This window comes from Engystomops pustulosus, chromosome 1 (assembly GCF_040894005.1).
Source record: "Engystomops pustulosus chromosome 1, aEngPut4.maternal, whole genome shotgun sequence".
NCBI lineage: Eukaryota > Metazoa > Chordata > Amphibia > Anura > Leptodactylidae > Engystomops > Engystomops pustulosus.
The window spans coordinates 233,840,571-233,856,497 of record NC_092411.1 but is presented as its reverse complement, the minus strand read 5'-3'; positions in this window follow the sequence as shown (position 1 = coordinate 233,856,497).

Genomic DNA, 15,927 nt, shown 5'->3' with positions numbered 1-15,927 from the left:
TATCATTGTAGATCCAGACAAAAAAAATGTTTGGCCCCAGTGACAATTGGAGTTTAAACATTTTTTGCTGTAATGGGACCAAGGATTATCAATAAAGCTTCATTACAGACACCTTACAGCTGATTATTGCAATCTGGGACTATAGTAAAGCATTGAGAAAGCTTCACCAGAGGTCAGAGGGGTCTGTCTGTAACTATGGGTTGTCTGTAAGTCGGGTGTCCTTAAGTAGGGGACTGCCTGTAACTGTATTTGATTAAAACATACATTTTAATTAAAATGTAGAATAATAGAGACTATTATTTATTTGATAAAATTCTAATGTCAAGTAAATAGTTAGATTTCAAAAGGTTATCAGGTTCATCTACATCACTGTGTACTGATGATCTTCAGGAACATTGAATATATGACAGGTTCTTGATCTAGGCTCAGCAATAAGAGCCTAGAAAGTTATTCCTACTACTGAGGATTTTAGTATTGAGAGGACATGGTGTTAGAGACAGCAGATAGACAATTACTGGTGTTATATATTAACGCTGGGGTGATGTTACTACATCCAGAATGATAGAAGGAATAACAGAGTAGTTAACCAACATAGATTTTTTTTTAAAAAACAATTTGTATTCATAGAAAACAATCTTGCTTACTTAAAGAAAAATATCCGGAACATAGATATAATAGGTCCTCATTAAGTGCTTAGAGTGTCTAGATGAACGCTATGTACTAATATTTTAGGGATTAGCTGTATAAACACTTAAGATGTTATATGATTCAAAAGTATGGAAAATTCTTCTCACCTTCATTTAAGAACTTAATCCTCATTTCCAATCATAAAGAAGCCTACTTGGAAATCATACTATACATGCATTTACGTCATTTTTACTTTTATACTGGATGCTTCCATTATTAACACACTCTGCTGAGAGATAGCAGTGACTCATCTCATGTAGTCATCATACTTGGAGGTCATTGGACTCTTTTATAACCCTTTAAATGAGGTCATTGTCATAATAACTGCACAAGCAATTGAAAGCGGATGTATGATCCATATCTGTTTTTTTTTTTCTTTTAAATCAGTGACATATATTCTTTTTTTTATCTGGAATTGTTTTCATAAACAAAACAAATGAGCAAACTGCGTACAAAAGAAAGATCCCTACTAGAGATGAGCGAACACTAAAATGCTCGGGTACTCGTTATTCGAGACGAACTTTTCCCGATGCTCGAGTGCTCGTCTCGAATAACGAACCCCATTGAAGTCAATGGGAGACTCGAGCATTTTTCAAGGGGACCAAGGCTCTGCACAGGGAAGCTTGGCCAAACACCTGGGAACCTCAGAAAAGGATGGAAACACCACGGAAATGGACAGGAAACAGCAGGGGCAGCATGCATGGATGCCTCTGAGGCTGCTTAATCGCACCATTATGCCAAAATTATGGGCAACAGCATGGCCATGACAGAGTGACAGAATGAAGCTAGATAGCATGTAAAACATCCAATAATTGACCCTGACACTATAGGGGACGGCATGCAGAGGCAGAGGCAGCGGCAGCAGGCTAGAGAGTGGCATGGCGACATACCCTAATTGGACTCAGGCTTCAAACCAATGGGTGGCAGAGAGGAACCAAAGGAGGTGAGCAAGAAGCGCTCAAATAATATCGGTACATGATAAAAGTTTGCCAGTATATTTTGTGGATTACACAGCAGGGTGGCGACAAAGTTAACATGGAAGCCATGAAAACAATCCAAAATTCTGCCTGACACAGCTCGTTTGATAAGGGGACCATGTATGCTTACAGTTCATGCCAGTCGCTGCACTGGCTGCCAGTCTCCTTTCGAATACAGTTTAAAATAATAATAACCCTCATCCATAAAGCTCTGTATAATGCTGCACCCCCCTACCTCTCCTCTCTTATCTCAGTCTATCGCCCAACCCGTGCTCTTAGATCCGCCAGTGATCTTAGATTAACCTCTACCCTAGTGCGGACCTCCCACTCGCGTCTCCAAGACTTCTCTAGAGCTGCACCAATTCTATGGAATGCTCTGCCCCGGACTATCAGACTAATACCTAACCTCCAAAGTTTCAAACGTGCTCTTAAAACCCATTTCTTTAGGCAAGCCTATAACACTCATTAACTGCATGAAGTTTTAACTCTTCTACTAACCCGTCCTGTGTCGTCCTCCCATCTGTTATCCAGCAACCAACAGGCACCAGACTTCTCTGCAGTCCCATTCACCCTGGACCTGGTATATAAGATGACGGCTGAGTGGTTCAAGCGACAGCAATTCAATTTATTATATTTTTTTCTATTCCCTAAGAAGAATGGCTTGACCATTAAATATTCTTTTACCTCGTGTTACCCCATCATCTTCATAAACCGTAAGCTCTGGCGAGCAGGGACCTCACTCCTGTTGTTCCATACAAATGTTGTGCTCTGTTACATTACATTTGTATTTGTTTCCTATGATTTGTAAAGCGCTACAGAATATGATGACGCTATATAAATAAAGATTATTATTATTATTATTATGGAGGCAGTGAACTAGTAGTAGATTAAAGGTGCTGCAACTATGTTAGTTGGATCTTGGGATGGAGCTGGCGCTCTGCAGCCAGGCGAGCTTTTGCCAATCCAAGCCCCTGTCTCTAGGCTACTCCCCAAACAGCACTTCTAAGAACCTTTTGTATAAGATCAAGTGTAGTAGCGTTCTTATAAGTTTAGGATATGGCGGGTGAGGGGAATGTAAACAGATGCGCAAGAAGCGCTGAAATAATATCCCTAAATGGTAAAAGTTTGCAAGTATATTTTGTGGATTACACAGCAGGGTGGCGACAAAGTTAACAACTTTGATGTGGAATGCCCTGTAATAGCTCTTGGGCGGTGTGCCTTTTATCGCCTAGGCTCAGCAGTTTCAGCACCGCCTGCTGTCGCTTAGCGACGGCACTGCTGCTGTGCCTAGAGCTACCGACTGATGGCGCCATGCCCACGGATGGTAATTCGGAGGAGGAGGAGGTGGAGGAGGGGTGGGAGGAGGTATAGTAGGCCTTTGAGACCTGGACCGAGGTAGGCCCCGCAATTCTCTGCGTCGGCAGTATATGACCAGCCCCAGGGTCAGACTCGGTCCCAGCCTGCACCAAGTTAAGTGTAGTAGCGTTCTTATAAGTTTGGGATATGGCGGGTGAGGGGAATGTAAACAGATGCGCAAGAAGCGCATGATGCGCATGGAGCTGGCGCTCCGCTGCCAGGCGAGCTTTCGCCAATTCAAGCCCCTGTCTCTAGGCTACTCCCCAAACAGCACTTCTAAGAACCTTTTGTATAAGATCAAGTGTAGTAGCGTTCTTATAAGTTTAGGATATGCCGGGTGAGGGGAATGTAAACAGATGCGCAAGAAGCGCTGAAATAATATCCCTAAATGGTAAAAGTTTGCCAGTATATTTTGTGGATAACACAGCAGGGTGGCGACAAAGTTAACAACTTTGATGTGGAATCCATGAAAACAACCCAAATTTCTGCCTGACACACCTCGTTTGATAAAGGGACGATGTATGGAGGCAGCTATATGGACGACTTTTGGAGGTAGCAATGGAGACAACGTGTGGAGGCTGCTATGGAGACAATTTAATTTGGATAGTGCCTGTATGTGGCAGTCCCAAACATTTTTCAAACCAGAGGAGCAGGTAGGTGGCCCTGCAGTAAAATGGAATAGATTGAGTGCCTGTATGTGGCAGTCCCAAAAATTTTTCAAACCAGAGGAGCAGGTAGGTGGCCCTCCAGTAAAATGGAATAGATTGAGTGCCTGTATGTGGCAGTCCCAAAAATGTTTCAAACCAGAGGAGCAGGTAGGTGGCCCTGCAGTAAAATGGAATAGATTGAGTGCCTGTATGTGGCAGTCCCAAAAATGTTTCAAACCAGAGGAGCAGGTAGGTGGCCCTGCAGTAAAATGGAATAGATTGAGTGCCTGTATGTGGCAGTCCCAAAAAATTTTCAAACCAGAGGAGCAGGTAGGTGGCCCTCCAGTAAAATGGAATAGATTGAGTGCCTGTATGTGGCAGTCCCAAAAATGTTTCAAACCAGAGGAGCAGGTAGGTGGCCCTGCAGTAAAATGGAATAGATTGAGTGCCTGTATGTGGCAGTCCCAAAAATGTTTCAAACCAGAGGAGCAGGTAGGTGGCCCTCCAGTAAAATGGAATAGATTGAGTGCCTGTATGTGGCAGTCCCAAAAATGTTTCAAACCAGAGGAGCAGGTAGGTGGCCCTGCAGTAAAATGGAATAGATTGAGTGCCTGTATGTGGCACTCACAAAAATTGTTTCAAACAGAGGACCGGGTAGGTGGCCCTCCAGAAAAATTAAATGCATGAAGTACTATAGCAAGAGCCAGTGGGCCCTGTCAAAAAATAGCCATTTTCCTCTGCTTTACTGTACAAAGAGGAGGAGAAGGAGGAAAATGAGGAGGAGGAGGAGTGGATCAATTATTCAGGTTGAGCTTCCTTCACCTGGTGGAGATTGGAAATTCTGAGAAATCCAGCCTTTATTCATTTTAATAAGCGTCAGCCTGTCAGCGCTGTCAGTCGACAGGCGTGTACGCTTATCGGTGATGATGCCACCAGCTGCACTGAAAACCCGCTCGGACAAGACGCTAGCGGCAGGGCAGGCAAGAACCTCCAAGGCGTACAGCGCCAGTTCGTGCCACATGTCCAGCTTTGAAACCCAGTAGTTGTAGGGAGCTGTGTGATCATTTAGGACGATGGTATGGTCAGCTACGTACTCCCTCACCATCTTTCTGTAAAGATCAGCCCTACTCTGCCGAGACTGGGGACAGGTGACAGTGTCTTGCTGGGGTGACATAAAGCTGGCAAAAGCCTTGTAAAGCGTACCCTTGCCAGTGCTGGACAAGCTGCCTGCTCGCCTACTCTCCCTCGCTACTTGTCCCGCAGAACTACGCACTCTGCCGCTAGCGCTGTCAGAAGGGAAATACTGTTTCAGCTTGTGCACCAGGGCCTGCTGGTATTCATGCATTCTCACACTCCTTTCCTCTGCAGGGATGAGAGTGGAAAGATTTTGCTTGTACCGTGGGTCCAGGAGAGTGAACACCCAGTAATCGGTGCTGGAATAAATTCTTTGAACGCGAGGGTCACGGGATAGGCAGCCTAGCATGAAATCTGCCATATGCGCCAGAGTACCAACGCGTAAGAATTCACTCCCCTCACTGGCCTGACTGTCCATTTCCTCCTCCTCCAACTCCTCCAACTCCTCTTCTTCTGCCCATACACGCTGAACAGTAAAGGACTCAACAATGGTCCCCTCTTGTGTCTCGCCAACATTCTCCTCCTCTTCCTCCTCATCCTCCTCCACCTCCACCTCCTCCGATATGCGGTGAGAAACAGACCTGAGGGTGCTTTGGCTATCAACAAGGGAATATTCTTCCCCTGTCTCTTGTGACGAGCGCAAAGCTTCCGACTTCATGCTGACCAGAGAGTTTTTCAACAGGCCAAGCAGCGGGATGGTGAGGCTGATGATGGCGGCATCGCCACTGACCATCTGTGTTGACTCCTCAAAGTTACTCAGCACCTGACAGATATCAGACATCCACGTCCACTCCTCATTGTAGACTTGAGGAAGCTGACTGACCTGACTACCAGTTCTGGTGGAAGTTGACATCTGGCAGTCTACAATCGCTCTGCGCTGCTGGTAAACTCTGGATAACATGGTCAGTGTTGAATTCCACCTCGTGGGCACGTCGCACAACAGTCGGTGAGCGGGCAGTTGGAGGCGGCGCTGCGCTGCCCTGAGAGTGGCAGCATCTGGGCTGGACTTCCTGAAATGCGCACAGATGCGGCGCACCTTCGTGAGCAAATCAGACAGATTGGGGTATGTCTTGAGGAAACGCTGAACTATCAGATTTAACACATGGGCCAGGCATGGCACATGTGTCAGTCTGCCGAGTTGCAGAGCCGCCACCAGGTTACGGCCGTTGTCACACACAACCATTCCCGGCTTGAGGTTCAGCGGTGCCAGCCACAGATCAGTCTGCGCCGTGATGCCCTGTAATAGCTCTTGGGCGGTGTGCCTTTTGTCGCCTAGGCTCAGCAGTTTGAGCACCGCCTGCTGTCGCTTAGCGACGGCACTGCTGCTGTGCCTAGAGCTACCGACTGATGGCGCCGTGCCCACGGATGGTAGTTCGGAGGAGGAGGTGGAGGAGGGGTGGGAGGAGGAGGAGGCATAGTAGGCCTGAAACACCTGGACCGAGGTAGGCCCCGCAATCCTCGGCGTCGGCAGTATATGAGCAGCCCCAGGGTCAGACTCGGTCCCAGCCTCCACCAAGTTAACCCAATGTGCCGTCAGAGATATATAGTGGCCCTGCCCGGCAGCACTCGTCCACGTGTCCGTGGTCAGGTGGACCTTGTCAGAAACGGCGTTGGTCAGGGCACGGATTATGTTGTCTGACACGTGCTGGTGCAGGGCTGGGACGGCACATCGGGAAAAGTAGTGGCGGCTGGGGACCGAATACCGAGGGGCGGCCGCCGCCATGAGGCTGCGAAAGGCCTCGGTCTCTACTAGCCTATAGGGCAGCATCTCCAGGCTTAGCAATCTGGAAATGTGCACATTAAGGGCTTGGGCGTGCGGGTGGGTTGCACTATATTTGCGTTTCCGCTCCAGCGTCTGGGGTATGGAGAGCTGAACGCTGGTGGATGCTGTGGAGGATCGTGGAGGCGACGATGGGGTTTTTGTGGCAGGGTCCTGGGCAGGGGGCTGACTAGCAGCTGACACAGGGGAAGGAGCAGTGGTGTGCACGGCCGGAGGTGAACGGGCTTGTTGCCACTGAGTGGGGTGTTTAGCATTCATATGCCTGCGCATACTGGTGGTAGTTAAGCTAGTAGTGGTGGAACCCCTGCTGAGCCTGGTTTGGCAAATGTTGCACACCACAGTCCGTCGGTCATCCGGTGTTTCCTTAAAGAACCTCCAGACTTCTGAAGATCTAGCCCTCGCCGCAAGAGCCCTCGCCACGGGAGCTTCACTAGTTGACACATTTGGCGCTGATGCACCAGCTCTGGCCCTGCCTCTCCGTCTGGCCCCACCACTGCCTCTTCCAACCTGTTCTAGTCGAGGACTCTCCTCCGTCTCAGAAGCACTGTGTTCACCCGGCCTCATCATCCTCCGATCCCTCAGTCTGCTCCCCCCTCGGACTTCCTGCCCTGACAACAACTTCCCCACTGTCTGACAACCGTGTCTCCTCATCGTCGGACACCTCTTTACACACTTCCACTACGTCAAGAAGGTCATCATCACCCACAGACTGTGACTGGTGGAAAACCTGGGCATCGGAAAATTGCTCAGCAGCAACCGGACAAGTGGTTTGTGACTGTGGGAAGGGTCCAGAAAACAGTTCCTCAGAGTATGCCGGTTCAAATGCCAAATTTTCCTGGGAGGGGGCAGACTGGGGGGGAGGAGGCTGAGGTGCAGGAGCAGGAGGAGTGGCGATTTCGGTGACATGGGTGGACTGCGTGGAAGACTGACTGGTGGTGGACAAATTGCTCGAAGCATTGTCAGCAATCCACGACATCACCTGTTCGCACTGTTCTGGCCTCAACAGTGCTCTACCACGAGTCCCAGTAACTTCAGACATGAACCTAGGGAGTGTAGCTCTGCGGCGTTCCCCTGCTCCCTCATCAGCAGGTGGTGTCTCACCCCGCCCAGGACCACGGCCTCTGACCCCTGCAGTAGTTGGACGCCCACGTCCCCGCCCTCGTCCTCTACCCCTAGCCCTCGGGTTAAACATTTTTAAAATGAGAGTTATAACTTTATTTTTTTTTTAACTTTTTTTTGTTTTTTTTTGTGTTTTTTGTTTTTTTTTGAGTTTTTAAAACCAAACAATGCTATCCTATTGCTATGGCTATTTTCTAGCCAAGTATCAAAGCACACTACTATGCCAGATGAGATGACACTGAGTTAGTGCCTAATTGAAATCCAACCCCTACTAAATTTTCCCACTTCGGTCTTTGCTATGGATATGTGCGTCACTAAGCGCAGAACACAGCGGTCGCAAGTCTCACTACAAATTGCTCAGAATTGGCTAGTACATGCACTGCAGAAAGTACAGCCACCAGCAGATCAACCAGAAATCAAATATATAGAACGCTACTGTATGCGTAAGTAAGCTCTTTGTATTCTCCTATGGCTATTTTCTAGCCAAGTATCAAAGCACACTACTATGCCAGATGAGATGACACTGAGTTAGTGCCTAATTGAAATCCAACCCCTACTAAATTTTCCCACTTCGGTCTTTGCTATGGATATGTGCGTCACTAAGCGCAGAACACAGCGGTCGCAAGTCTCACTACAAATTGCTCAGAATTGGCTAGTACATGCACTGCAGAAAGTACAGCCACCAGCAGATCAACCAGAAATCAAATATATAGAACGCTACTGTATGCGTAAGTAAGCTCTTTGTATTCTCCTATGGCTATTTTCTAGCCAAGTATCAAAGCACACTACTATGCCAGATGAGATGACACTGAGTTAGTGCCTAATTGAAATCCAACCCCTACTAAATTTTCCCACTTCGGTCTTTGCTATGGATATGTGTGCCACTAAGAGCTAAACACAACGGTGGCAAGTCCCCCTGCTAATTCCTCACAAAATGGTACTAGATGCAAATTAAAATAAAAAAAGTAGAACGTTATTGTAGCCCTAAGAAGGGCTGTTGGGTTCTTTGAGAATCACTCCTGCCTAACAGTAAGCTAATAGAACACCCTAACGCTTTCCCTGACCAGCAGCAGCTCTCTCCCTAGCGGCATCCAGACACAGAATGATCCGAGCAGCGCGGGCAGCGGCTAGTCTATCCCAGGGTCACCTGATCTGGCCAGCCAACCACTGCTATCGACATGTAAGGGTACCACGTCATGCTGGGTGGAGTGCAGAGTCTCCTGGCTTGTGATTGGCTCTGTTTCTGGCCGCCAAAAAGCAAAACGGCGGGAGCTGCCATTTTCTCGAGCGGGCGAAGTATTCGTCCGAGCAACGAGCAGTTTCGAGTACCCTAATGCTCGACCGAGCATCAAGCTCGGACGAGCATGTTCGCTCATCTCTAATCCCTACCCATAACAGTTTTTATATTCTAAGCAAAAGGAGTCTAAACTTAGCCTAGGCCAGTGGGGCTGAATCTCTGACCCAAAGCCTAGTTCTCCAGACAGGTCTCAAAGCCCCCACTTGCAATCCCAGGCAGCCCAGGAAGTGATATTTTAAAGCGCCACTTCTTAGGTCGCTGGGACTCAAGGAAGAATGAGAAACTGCGGACAGGGTCGGATTATCAGTGGAGCTCCAGAATCGGGCCCTGTGATTCTTAATCTTTCATGGGCACTGGAGATTAGCTACTGCGATAATCTGAATTTCCCCCCCATTTTCAGTGGTGTTAGTATCCTTAGGACACTAATGTTAACAGCTGTGGCAGAGCACGGAGCAATAAGATACTGCATAAAAGTGTTAGCGATAAATAATTGGGTTCTGAGTTTCAGTTTGGTCTCGGTCTCTTAAAGGTTTAAAATCACTGGACTAGGCCTTCATAAACTGAGACAGCTAAACCTAAATACAAAAGAAAGGGGGAAACACTAGTATGTAAAAATGAGTGTATCTTTATTAATTCATGCAAAAATAAAATATGTATCAAACACATGATAAATAGAACCCATAGAGGATGTGGACCATAAAATTGGCACATCTGGGTAAGGACCCACATAAATCCGTATATATTTGAAACATTGATACTATTAATACATAGAACTATTAATGCATGCCCTCAGCAAAAATATAGTAAAAAATAATCATTACATAGCTAGTAAGCAAAAGGTACATTCTCCTAAACATAGGTACAAAAAAATGTAAGGCTTACATCCAATACAAGTGTCAATAAAGGAGCAGAAACCAGTGGACCTGTTTTTTGGAAGAAACTTCTCCATCCCCCCTGTCCTTACCCAGATGTGCCAATTTTATGGTCAACGTCCCATATGGGTTCTATTTGTCATGTGTTTGATACTAATTTTAGGATGTCATTTGAGCATGAATTAATAAAGATATCCCTATTTATACTAGTGTGTCCCCCCTTTATTTTGGTTTGTAGTTTAATTGGCAGTACTAGATCAGTCCATGTATAAATACTAGGATATTGGAAAAAAATCTGGGTGTTTCAGCATTTTTTTTCTTTTTAGATTGATTGAGGTTTATCACGGTGCCTGATGCTGGCAGATACAGCATGTGTATCGTTACAATATCCAGAATTAATTCCACCATCTCTTTGTTGGCCCGGTTTACACCAAAAAATGCACCAACATATATAAAAACCAGTCCTTATCACCTAATCCCTAAACCATGACCTCTTATTTAACAAGGCACTAACATTGTAGAAACAATAATTTTGCTCTATAGAAAAGCTGAAATTGTTTTTGGTACAAAATATGGCATAATTTTGATTTGTAAATGGTAAATCTGCACCAATAGATACAAGATTTTAATTTAATGCAGGTCACCTGTTTTTGTGCTGGAAATGAAAATGAGTAAAACTGTGTATAAGATCTTGGCCTTGTTAGTATTCTAACCATTGTCTGTAAGTCACACAATTACTAGTAAATGTTACCAGACAATTCTATGCTGCTTATGCCTTATACATAAACTAGTGTACATGCTCTGTGAGTAGTGCTCTGTATGTTGTTGCTGCAGTGCCACCATCTGGACAGATTCGGGTACAGCATAGAAGCCCATATGAAGGAATAGGGTGAGAGTAAGGAGGCTCAGGGTGTACACATTGTAATACACACACGGAAGATCAGAATAAGAGCATAACACACTATTTTCTACATGTCAAGGTCATTGTGTAGTCTCCATGTGACTATATACTAATATGAGGAACTGGCTGTATTTGAAGCTTATTTCATAACTTGTATATATTCTAAAGCACAGAATAAAAATGTAAATGAGATCATTTTAAAATAACACTCAAAATTAGAGAACACTTTTAGATACCTGCAGGTCATTGGCACCTGATACTAATTACCTTAATTATCTGACTAACTTTTCATTTGCTCTGGCTTTGTGAAAATGGTGTGCTGTTCCAAAGTGACTGAAACCCTCTGGCATCAGGTTGTCCAGATGAAGGCTAAAGGGGTGACCCTATGAGCCATAGCAAGATTTGGTTGTTTCAAGTCTGTGATTTCTTGAATATTGCTTCTCTACAACACATCACAAACTAATTCTACTCTACAACATCACAAATCCCCGTGATTAGCCATGAAAGACAAATGCAAGAGAGGACAAGATAATGCGGAGAATCTCCATGGGTAATCAGTTCTAAACTGCAGCTGGAATTGCTCACCAGTTCAGCATGGAACAGGATAAGGCTTTGTCTCATCATATTGTGTATTAATATTTAGGATCATTTGGGTTGAAAGCCCACTCTGCAGAGACTAAACCTTTCATTAGTAGTAAGAATCAAAAAGCAAGGCTCACCTTTTTGAGGAGCATGTTGTGTGGACAAAGAAGTTGTCCACTGTAAACTTAAGTGATGAAAAGTTAAGTGGTTTGGGGAATGTTTTGTGCAACAGGAGTTTGCCTCTTATACAGGCAGAGTGAATGTGAGTGTGTATCAGAACCTTCTTCAACAACATGTGGTTCCTTCCTTGTGTTCTTCACCCAGTCAGCAATTAAAGATGCCCCCTGTCACACAAAACAGGTAAAGAAGTTCCCTAAAACAATGAAATGGCCTGCACAGATCCTGAACTTAACCCAATAGTAAACCTCTGGAAAATCCTTGGTGAAAAACTCATGACCAAGAAACAGTCACAGAGACTAGAAGAAGAGTGAAGAAATCAGGCGATACCTTTTTAAGGCTAACTGAGTATATTTGATGGTGAGCTTTCGAGAATACTAGTTCTCTTCGTCAGACATGATGTTATGCATGAAACAGAAATTTCTTCACTCTTCTTCTGCTCTCCATGGCTAACACAGTACAAATCTACACTACTAGCATCACAGAGACTAGGGATATCTGTCACGGTTACACCCGCAATCCTCGGTACAGATCGCGGGTGCACCCGTGCCCTCATGTGTGCCCCCACTGCCTCGCCTGCTCCCCCAGGGTCTGTACTCACTTCTCCTGGTACCTGGCTCCTGGCTCCGGTCCCTGGCTCCTGGCTCCGGTTCCATCTGGGGACGCTCCTGCTGCCTGACTAGGCCACTCGTGTCCCTGCTCACTAACGTCCTCCTAATTGGCGATGGCATTTCCGGGTTCCTTTATAGCCCGGCGGCTCCCAGCATCTCCCAAGTCATTCTGCTGAAGAGAAAGCCCTCCATGTTTCTTGAGCGTTTCCAGATGCCTCCATATTCTTGTACGTTTCCAGACGCATCCGTGTGTCCCGTGTTCCTGTGGTATTCCTGTGATCCTGTGGCGTTCCTGTGGCGGTCCTGTACTCCTGTGGCGGTCCTTTGTTCCTGTGGTGGTCCTGTACTCCTGTGGTGGTCCTGTGTTCCTGTGGTGGTCCTGTACTCCTGTGGCGGTCCTGTACTCCTGTGGTGGTCCTGTATCCCGGTGGCCATCCTGAGGTCCTGCCCTCCTCAGGTCCTGTCATCCCATGGTCCTGCCTTCCCTGTGTCCCGATTTGCGGCGGGCTCTGGTGGAATGCACCTCTGGGATCGTGGTAAGGGACAGGTAAGTAAATCTCCCCCATTGACTATTATCTGCAAGCCACTTAGTAAGCAGGTTGGTAGCATGCTTAGGGTCATTGTCCATTTGGAAGTGCCATTTGCACCCAAGCTTCTTTCCTCATGAAGCCATTTATTTTGTAAAGTGCCCTAGTCCCTCCTGCAGCAGAACAACCCCACGATATGATGCTGCCAACCCCGTGTTTCACAGTTGGGATGGTGCTTAATTGCTTCTCCCCTTTCCTCCAAATGTAATGATGGTCATTATAGGCAAAAAGTTCAATTTTAGTTTCTACACACCACAGTCCAGGTCTTGAAAAAAGGAAGATCTTTGTTGCTGTCTGCATTAACAAATATCAATCTGACTTTTTTTCATTCTTTTCTTTTGGAGTAATAGCTTCTTCCTGGCAGAGTGGCCTTTCAGCCCATCTCGATACAGAACTTGTTTCACTGTCGATAATGACACACAAGAGCCCCCTCCCTTTTCTGTATCCCCCTTTATATAAGTCGACCTGAGTATAAACCGAGGAAACTAATTAATGAAATGTCCAACAACCATCCCTTATTCATATTATGCACAGCCCCCATTGTAATGTCCCCTGCCCAGGCCCCAAAGTAATGTCCATTGCATAGCCCCCATAGTAATGTCCCCTGCTCAGCCCCCCATAGTAATGTCCACAGCACAGCCCACATTGTAATGTCGGCTGCACAGCCCCATAATAATGTCCATTGCATAGCCCCCATAGTAATGTCCCCTGCTCAGCCCCCCATAGTAATGTCCACAGCACAGCCCACATTGTAATGTCGGCTGCACAGCCCCCATAGTAATGTCCCCTGCACAGACCCCCATAGCAATGTCCCCTGCACAGCCCCCATGGTAATGTCCCCCATAGTAATATCTCCGGCCCAGTCCCCACAGTAATGATCCCTGCACAGCCCCCTTAAAAATAAAAAACTGCATACCTACCTCAGACACTCCTATTTTCCCTAAAGCTCCTGGTTCTTCTTTGCCCCGCGGCTTCCCAGCAGATGGTCAGAGGCACTTCTATGTGCTCTGGCAGTCCACCCACACTGACGCGTAAACGGACGTGTCAGAATGTAGATATTTTTGCTAATTAATTTATTAAACAAGACAAATTGAAATATCACATGGTCATAAGTTTTCAGACACTCATATTTAACATGCTGTCCAATTCCTTATAATCCTCTATGAGTTGGTTCTACTCCTTAATTGAAGTCCAGCTGTGTTTAATTAAAATGATTGGACTTGATAAGAAAGGCACACACCTGTCCATTTAAGACCTCACAGCTCAGGTTTAAGGAACTAGCCAATTGAACCATGGCACAAATGTTCCAAAGAGCACAGTGGCCTCCAAAATCTTTAAATGGAAGAAGTTTGGGACGACCACAACTCTTCCTAGACCTGGCTATCCAGCCAAACTAAACAATCATTGGAGAAGTACCTTGGTGAGAGAGGTAAAGAATAACCAAAAGATCACTGTGGCTGAGCTCCGAATATGCAGTAGGGAGATGAGATAAAGTTTCACAAATTCACCTATCACTGCAGCCTACACCAATCGGGGCTTTATGGCAGAGTCTGCTGACAGAAGCCTCTCCTCAGTTCAAGACATATGAAAGCCTGTATACAGTTTGCAAAAAAACATTAAAGACTCCCATACTATGACAAATAAGATTCTCTGGTCTGATGAGATGTGGATTAAACTTTTGGGTGTTAATTCTAAATGGTATGGGTGGAGAAAGCCAGGCACTGCTTATCACCTGCTAAATACAATCCTAACAGTGATACATGGTGGTGGCAGCATCATGCTATGGGGGTGTTTTTGAGCTACAGAGACAGGACAACTGAATGCGGCCAAGTACAGAGATATCTTAGATGAAATCCTCTACCAGAGCGCTCTGGACCTCAGACTAGGCCAAAGATTCACCTTCTATCAAGACAATGACCCTAAGCATACAACTAAAATAACAAAGCAGTGGCTTCAGAACAACTCTGTGACCATTCTTGACAGGTCCAGCCAGAGCCCTGACCTAAACCCAATTGAGCATCTCTGGAGAGATTTGAAAATGGCTTCCACCAATGTTCACCATCCAACCTGAGGGAACTGGAGAGGATCTGCAAGGAAGAGGCAGAGGATCCCTAAATCCAGATGTGAAAAACTTGTTGCATCATCCAGAAAAAGATCAAGAAATTGAAAGAATTGTAACGATCAGTGGAGGAAAACTGATGATGTGGGGTTGCTTCATAAGGTGTTGGATAATTGACCTACCGTATATACTTGATTATAAGCAGAGGTTTTCAGCAAAAAAAACTCTAACGCAGCTACTCAAGTCAAAAAAACACCAAAAAGTGTACTCACCTTCTGACCCCCTGGCAGGTCCTCTTCCATACACTCCATCCCCGGCTCCCAGTCTGTCACAGGCATATTCACGCCAGAATTGGCACACACTATGATGTCAGCGAGCGGCTGGCGTCATGGTGCCTGCGACGGACCAGCTATATACCACAGGGTGCTGGTTGGCTATATACTAGGGAGGCTGTGACCAATGCATTTCCCACCCTCGGTTTATACTCGAGTCAATAGGTTTTTCCGGTTTTTTTGTGTTAAAATTAGGGGTCTCGGCTTATACTTGGTATTTGATATCAGTCAAGTCTGCTCAAGAACATGTACAGAAGGATTCCGGCAGTGTTGAAAGCAAACAGGTGGGTTTACAAAATGCTACCAAAATTATTAAGATGGAGATTCAAGAAAAAAATTCTGGAAAAACAAATCAGTTACATGATGATGATATAGACAAAATGATGACTATAAAATGATGGTAGACCCCTGCGGAAGCCTCTTCTTGTGGCAATACATGTGGGTCTTGCTGTCCGCTCGCCCCCCCTATTTGTAGGTCTGTATCTAGATGGCTTTAGCACATGTATTTATTTAGTCAGTGGGGCACATTTACTAAGAAGGTAGGAAACTGCACTTATTCATGAATCTTTCGATTCTCTTTACTGGCCTGACAGAGTTCACCAACATTTTTGTGGTGCACCTTTAACAGTGCAACATACTTTGCATGTTAAATCAGGCGCGCGGTCTGACTACGCACCGGAACACCCCCTAATTTTTGTTACATGATGCCTAGTGAAGCACAAAAGTGGCGCAGACACTTCTTAAATACATGTGCAAGCAGTTTACACCTAAAAGAATGTGCAAACTAGCGCAAAGCCCTTAGTAAATGT